The 7,557-nt window shown below is 39.8% G+C and overlaps 1 protein-coding gene across 1 annotated transcript in view; it reads right to left on the bottom strand.

Moving 5' to 3' along the window:
* The window catches only part of LOC101849212, a gene marked incomplete in the record, with an annotated part of 16,014 nt that extends 14,470 nt beyond the window's left edge, over window positions 1-1,544 (bottom strand). Inside the window, 1 exon segment of the mRNA XM_013082851.1 lies at window positions 1,369-1,544.
* Between the last annotated feature and the right edge of the window lie 6,013 nt (window positions 1,545-7,557).

Here is a 7,557-nt window from a genome sequence, read left to right as displayed (position 1 = left end):
TATTTATTTATTTATTTATTTACTTTTTATTTTGTTTGTTTGTTATTTCTTACTGTGTTTATGTTATTTATTGTTTTTATTCTTATTCTTGTTAGCTTCATTACTAATAACAACAATATCATTATCGCTGATATTTTTTCAAATCGTTATTTTTGTTACAATTATTGCCATTTTGTGTATGAGTTAGAGGCCTTGTTTGTTTCATTTTTCTATTTGTTTTAAAAAATGCATTTCTTTTTCTTAGACAGAAACACTCTTTCACTACATTAATATTGCAATAATGGATGGGTGACGGACGAACCATAAAAAAGAATAGAGAAACGAAGTAAGGTTGGAGGGAAAGAAGAATAGAGTGAGGGAAAGGAAGACAGAGGAGGAGTGATAATGTACAGGGCTTACAGGTTAGGGCTTATCAGACGAACGTAACACAACAATTGTGATTGCAACAGCGCATCCTACTTTTCTTTTACCACCAGTGACCTTCACTTTAGATGGACATTTGTGTTTGTTCCCTTAATTTTATAAAAGTTAATCATAAATCATCTATTTAGAGAGGCACGAGATATCTATATCTTGGTGCTGTTTTAACTTAAAAGTTCTCTCTTTTTCGTCTTTTCGTTTATTCTTTTTGTTGTTTTTGTGAGTAAGGTTTAGAAATTATTGTTCTCGGGCAAAACGACTTTGCCAACGTAAGTACAGGTGTCTGGCAGTCCAAGAAAAGAACTTGCCCCCCCCCCCTCGAATTTGCTTGTATATATTCAAATCATATGGGCCAGTGATTAATACATGAAGCACATAGTTAGTCCCATTGGTATCATGCTATGATAATATGGCATGGGTGACCAAAGTTCGAAGCCATATCTGAGCATTGTTTAAAGTGGTTTGTTTGAGTAGTCTCCCTCGCTCAGCGCCGACTGGGTTCGGTCATAGCAGAGGACGTTAGTTTGAACAGTACGTTTTGCGTGTTTCATCTTTGCAGTATCAAAATAAGTGCATTCCATACAATGTGATAATACTACGTACAATGAATGATATGGGCCTTTCACACGGACGCATTGGCGCTTCTAATTGATATAGTGACACTATATAGTTTGTCTACTTACATGGTATACAATTTGCCGGAGAAGGAAAATAAATATGCATGCCTATTATTAGGCTATACCGTTTTTCGATTTTTACAAGGTATGTTTCATACAGAAGTAGATTGTTTCCAAAAACATTGCTAGTCTTTAAATAAATCAAATTGAGCCTTCACCTTATTATTGCCAAAATGACTCACTGACGGATTAGTTAAATCATATTAAACGTTTGCGCTTTTACCTTATAACAAAATCAGTAAAACATATTGTTAGGCTTTGCGAAACTCACCAGTGAGGTGTGGTTAACCTAAATCGGATTAATTCCTCAAGCAAAGTCCGCAAGGGTCGGTTGAAGCGCGGCTGCCGAGAGCCAGCAAGTGACCGGTGAAAGCGTGAAGCTGAAGAAATCGAAGAGAGTGGGCTTGGTAGTGACTAGGGCTTGGCTGATCTCCACGCTCATAGAGCAAACCTGTGCCGAGACTGAGGATAGCGGTAGAGGACTGGCACCTTTATACCTGTCGCTGGGTCTCCCAGGAATAAGCCGGTCCGAATATGGCGTTTTTCTCTCAAGAGGGAAAATGGGAAGAAAAGGAGAGTGTGGTAGGTGGTGAGTGGGTGGCTGGGTGATGTTTTGAGGTTTGAGCAGGGAAATGGCGCCCATTGGTGGGTTTTCCTGTGAGACTCTAAGAACCCCTACCCCCTCCTCCTCCCCCTCCCCCACCCTTTTCCAAAACGAAAGGATCAGAGTTCCACTGCCTCGGGGTATGTGCGACAATACTGTGGCCATATTGTTTTCGTGCTGTTGATCATTTTCATGACGAAATGGTTGGAAACGTGCCTACCAAAGTGGGAAAAAACCCTGGTGGCTTTGACATGCCTTTGCATGTTCCTAATTCCGGATATGAATGTTTCAAAATAGGTACATAAATGAATACTGTAAACATTCTCTTAATTATTATTGTGCAGATGCGCACTATTCTCAATATTTTTTATTTTACTGGAGACCGTCATCGTACTAAAGATCACAAAGAAAGCAACTCATCGAGGTACGGTTTTGCAGCTATTGCTGCTAATGTAAAGCCTCATTAAAATCAATCCCTGCTTGTATCAAGCTGTCGCAGTGTCGTGGCACGGAAAAACCTTCTTTAAGTCTACAATAAAGTATTCTTGAAATTGAGATGGGTTTTTTTTATGAGGTTTCGTGGCTCACAACCCTTTTCCTCGTTCATTTTTGTGTGAAGCATGATTATTTTTTTTTATAGTAGAGGGTTTTACGGCGCTCGCTACTGCATAAGGTCATATGAGCGCCAACCCCAAGCATGATCTAAACTGTGTTGATGGGGGCGTAAAACAACTACATTACAAAAACAACAGAGAGGCATCACACCCATGTCCATACAGTACCATGCTTTTTGTAGTCTTTCCTCTCAAGAGCCTAGTGATTTATTTTTACTTCAAACCTTCGCTCTTCGGTTTGGACAATTTATCTGTTCCAACTAAAATTCAAAACTTTGAAAGATAATGTGATTTCTGATCGTTTTTCTGTTTCCATAGAGACGTGGGGTGAGATTCTTAAGATAATTACTCTTAGGAGTGGGAGAGAGAGAGAGGGAGAGAGAGAGAGAGAGAGAGAGAGAGAGAGAGAGAGAGAGAGAGAGTGTGTGTGTGTGTGTGTGTATGTGTGTGTAGGTTGAATAATGAAATTTTGAATAAGGGGGTGGGGGCTTTTCTTTACATAATATCAAACTAATGAGTTTGTCAGGTAGCCTACTTTGACATTGAACACACAGGGGTTATCTACTCTTCAGGTCTGGCCCCTGGGGCAATTTGCTTGTGCCCTGCTCTACACAAAATAGCAGAAGTTAAATATTGTTAAAAAAGGTGTATCAATTCTCGATCTGAGAAACGAAACAAACGCCCGCGATTTCAGTCTCGACCTTTAACAACGCGCCGAAATTATGGTTATATGTGAATGTCGTATCTTGTTTGAAGGAAAAAAAACAACCTGCCAGCGGCGCCCTACACCAGGCCACAGAGTAGATGCGATCTGACAATAGGCCTATAAAAGACAACATTAAATGAAACGGCCAAATGATAATCAAGCTTTATTACTCAACACACAGGAACTAGAGGGAATGAGAGTAGCTGGAGACACGATTACTTTAGGCCAAGAGTCACCAACCTTTTTTCTAAATGGGCTGGACGCTGGATAATTGAGCCGATGCCGGGTAACTAATTTGTTCAAAACAATACATTGATTTATTAGATGAAACATAATTTGTCGCCTCAAAGCCCAGCAAGAATGTGTTACATTAGCTAGAAGTAATGAGGTCTATAAAAGAACGTTAGGTTTCCACCCTTGAGTTCGATGAAATTAAATGATTAAATCAGAGCCCTACAAAAACGTCTACCGCATTTTCTTTTGGGGGTTTTTGGGTGCTTTAAAAAAAAAAATTGTAGTATGGCAGAGGGTCAGGCGAACAGACCTCTGCAGAGTGCGGTCTCATTCTTCCTGTCATGTGGTGTTAATCATTCTCGCTCCCAAACGATAGGTTATCAAGATTATGAAGATTTGAATCATTTGGATCGATATTCCGAAAACGAACTTAGTCCAGTCCGCGATGTAAGCGACGGAGCTGCCGAGGGGAGTTTTTAATATTTTTAATATAACTTTTTAATATAGTTAATTTAATCTATGAAGTATTGCTGGCAAGCGAATACTTTCTGGGTTTTTTCATGGGAAGGGGGGGGGGGGGGTAGTTACATGTTTTTGGACGATAATGTTTCCATATTTTCAAATAACAATTCTTCTTTAGTTTATTGAACGTTGATGTTCATTGGAGTTTTCAATTATTCATGGTACCTGAGCCTACTCTTCGGACCTTTTAACAAACGTCGTGCGAAGAGAGCAGCCAGGCGTCATAAAGAAAGTCATAATTTGTCCCCCGGCATACTCCACTTGTCACTCATCGCTAATGAACAATTCACAAAATAAGAGAGGTGTCACACAGCCAGTTCATATCCCACACGATGTTGGGTATTTGATACAAGCAGCTAAAAATTCCAGTCTCATAAAAAAGGGTACTCGTCATTCGCCATTAACCACTGGCCTCGTCGAGGAGATCATGTGACGTCACCCGTGCCCCGTTCGACCCTCTGATAGTGACGAGTTTATGAGCTTGTTCCTTTTGCTTTGTTTACATCGCAGTTGGACAGTTTGTTAGCATGTCGCTTCCTCAGAATTACAAAAATCTATTTGACATTTTTGGCCGTTTCGAGTTAAATACACAATGGGGTTAAAAATCAAATGTTCTATCTGCTCTATCAAAATTGTAAGATTATTCAGGGTCGTTATCAAGATATTCAAAGAATTGCATTCGAAAAAGCTTGACGTATAGTAAGACTCTAAATTTTGAACGTCAAATTTTTCAAAACTTGATAGGGAGCCGATAGAATTTTGTAATCCTAAGGTAGCGATGTGTCAACTATTGTTGGCCTAAAATTTTGAAACTTTGAAACTATAGCGACTGAAGAAGTACCACAAGATATTGAAAAGTTAGAAACAGACAGCAATACAAGGCATACTATTAATCATTCAGTCAATGAAGATTATTTCATTTATGACGCTTAAATTAAAATCCAAAACATAAAGATCGTACTCTTATTGAGAGTACGAAGCATAAATCGGCTGCACAAATTAAGTTTCAATATATTGAACGCCGTTCATTATTTTCATCGAGTATACCGTCGACGTGACGATTATAGATAAATCACTTTTGTACTGTCCGCCAGCCATTTTGTTTCGAACTGGAATTCGCCAAAGAGGTTTAACCCGTTTTTTATACGTGGGACCTTCCTGTGTGACAAGTAAGTGCTTAAAGCTTGTGATGCATACAACTTTTTTTCGAGGAATAAGCTCGAGTGACGAGTGACCTGAAACAAAGGATTAGCTTGCAGCTCAAGTGACAAGTGACATAAAGAGTGAAAGGTGGCGAGCGACTTTCTCGGTATACCACCTGGCCTACTTTGGATCGAGGGTCAGTTTCACTAGTCTTACTAACCCCAAAATCGTTTCCTTCTCCCCCACCTCCCCCCCCCTCTCTCTCTCTCTCTCTCGTTCTCTCTCTCTTCTCTTCTCGTCTCTCTCTCTCCCTCTCTCTCTCTCTCTCTCTCTCTCTCTCTCTCTCTCTCTCTCTCTCTCTCTCTCTCTCTCTCTCGTTCTCTCTCTCTTCTCTTCTCGTCTCTCTCTCTCTCTCTCATTTGAGAGGGAGAAAGACAAGAATGCATTTTTTGTGTATGCTTTTTTTTCTTAGATAAAGTGCATATATATCCATATTATGTTGGCTCTGTTAAAAGTGGTCAGATATAGAAGAGGAAAAGACAAAGTTTTGACGAAGAGTTACAAAATTCTGAGTCTGCAGAAAGGCGGAATTCGAATTTCTCCATTCAAACAGTCTAATCGCTCTTCTTCGGCATGACCGCGTACCAACAAGCACACGAGGTCATGACATTTGGCTACCCCAAGTATTGTTAGTGGGCTCTTTCTTTTTTCCTTTTTGCCGGGGGTGGGAGGGGGGGGGTTGGGTTGCTTTGTTTATTAGATAGAAAAAGAAGTTCATTGACATTGACCCACTAATGCCGTTGCTGTTACATTGCGTCAGATAGTTCGGAATGGGAGAACACCATGCCATCGAAGCATGGTTTTGTTCTGACGGGGAGAATGTCTTTTTCAGGAGCCGAGCTACCAAATGTAAGTAGGTACGTTATAGCGAACTTACACATTTTTCTCTAATATAACTTTCTATTGATCAAAACTGTACTTGCAGGTTAAGTCTGTGGTAATAATGCAGCAGAAAAAATGGAAGTGGCATTTGCATTACGAGTAAGTTGATTTATTTGTTTGATCTCGCTTGCCTTTCTTTAATTTGGCTTGTGTTGTACTACGTGGTAGGCTTTCTCGTGGTACCCCCCGCCCTTCTTCTTTCAAGATGTGCAAACTCAAGAATTATTTCTTTTTAAAAAGGTTTGTTTTGTCGCACTTACTAATGCTGCTCATTTATTTTTAGAATTCGTTCAATAGGAGCGGGGTTACAGGAAAACTTTGTGATGCTGAAACATTGGATGACAAAGTTGGCTGCAGATAAGGGTGGAATAGAGTCTAGCCTTCCCGTTTACTACGAGTTAACATTTCGAAACTCCAAAACGATAAAAGGTGAATTTGTCCTACAAAATGCACCTCATCACTAGCGTCACTCCACAATTGCTCAAATCAATTTTTTTAAATTATTTTTTGGGGTTTTTTTTTTTTTGGGGGGGGGGTTCCAGATTAAAAACGGTTATTCCATTAAAGACACCAAGGGGCATATTACAATAGTATAGCTCCGTTCTGTTTTGTAATTTCCTTCCAACTTTTTCAATGAAAATAACGCGTTCCTAAGTCATGGTTCTCTTTGGCGCTCTATTTTCCTTTGATTTTCTCAAAATTATTTTTCAAAATGACAGTGGCATGATGTTTTTTAATTTGAGTTTGTCGCGAACGAGTTTCTAAAGTGAGCATCATGCCATGCGTTGGGGTTTTTTTCGTGGAAAAACCATCCCGAAAAAGCCAACCATTCATTTAGTTTGGTGCAACCTTCAACTTGTCCCAGATCGCAAATGCCCACAAGGCGGACGCTCACACGAATTCACCATCTGGGGATTGTTTCTTCCCTGTCCCGACGGTTTCGTTTCGGTTTCATCACCTTTCTTCTTCTCCTTCACAGTTCACAGCCATCGGTGTGGGAACAACAAAACGTTCTGGAGTTCACGAGGTTAGCGTAAACTTGTGCATGCTCGGTACGTGAAAGTTACTCACTTCGCGCAGGCAACGGGAGGGTGAAGTTCAAATCACTTGTATGGTATGGGGCGAAAATCAAAGGCGAAAATATAGTCTCTACCATACTTGGTCGCTTTTAAGGACAAGCGGACTAACCCAGATTTTGGGGGTTTCCAGAAATCTTGACCTACGTCAAAAATGGGCATTGCCCTACCTATTGGAGAAGTTTGGTTTCATTAGTGTGTATATGCGTTTAGTTATAGAGAAAAATCTCCTTGTCTTTTAAAGAAACTGAACAAGGGGCAAAAACTTTAACTTCGATTTTCTCAAAACAGCATTTTTCGGGATAGCCCCCTTGTGCTAAAAAAACCCGACCATTTGAGATTCGGGTTCGCGTCATCAAAGAATACCCTTTTAAAATCGTCTTTTTAATTTATTATTTTCTTTCGTTTTTAAGATGTCGCGTTCCAATTCAGTTAAAATCGAGAGTGGTTCCTGCAAATTGGGCAAGGCATGTTCTCCATACAGTCAGGCCCAGACGTTTAGCTTTGTCAAAATTCCAAAACCATCTTAAGCTAAATTGACTGCCTGCATAGACGAAAAAAATCCTACATACATAATATATATATATTATAAATGTGTGTGTATGTGTGTGTGTGTGTA

Source organism: Aplysia californica, unplaced genomic scaffold, assembly GCF_000002075.1.
Source record: "Aplysia californica isolate F4 #8 unplaced genomic scaffold, AplCal3.0 scaffold00196, whole genome shotgun sequence".
NCBI lineage: Eukaryota > Metazoa > Mollusca > Gastropoda > Aplysiida > Aplysiidae > Aplysia > Aplysia californica.
The sequence above is the reverse complement of the archived record's forward strand: the minus strand, read 5'-3'. Positions and strand labels throughout refer to the sequence as shown.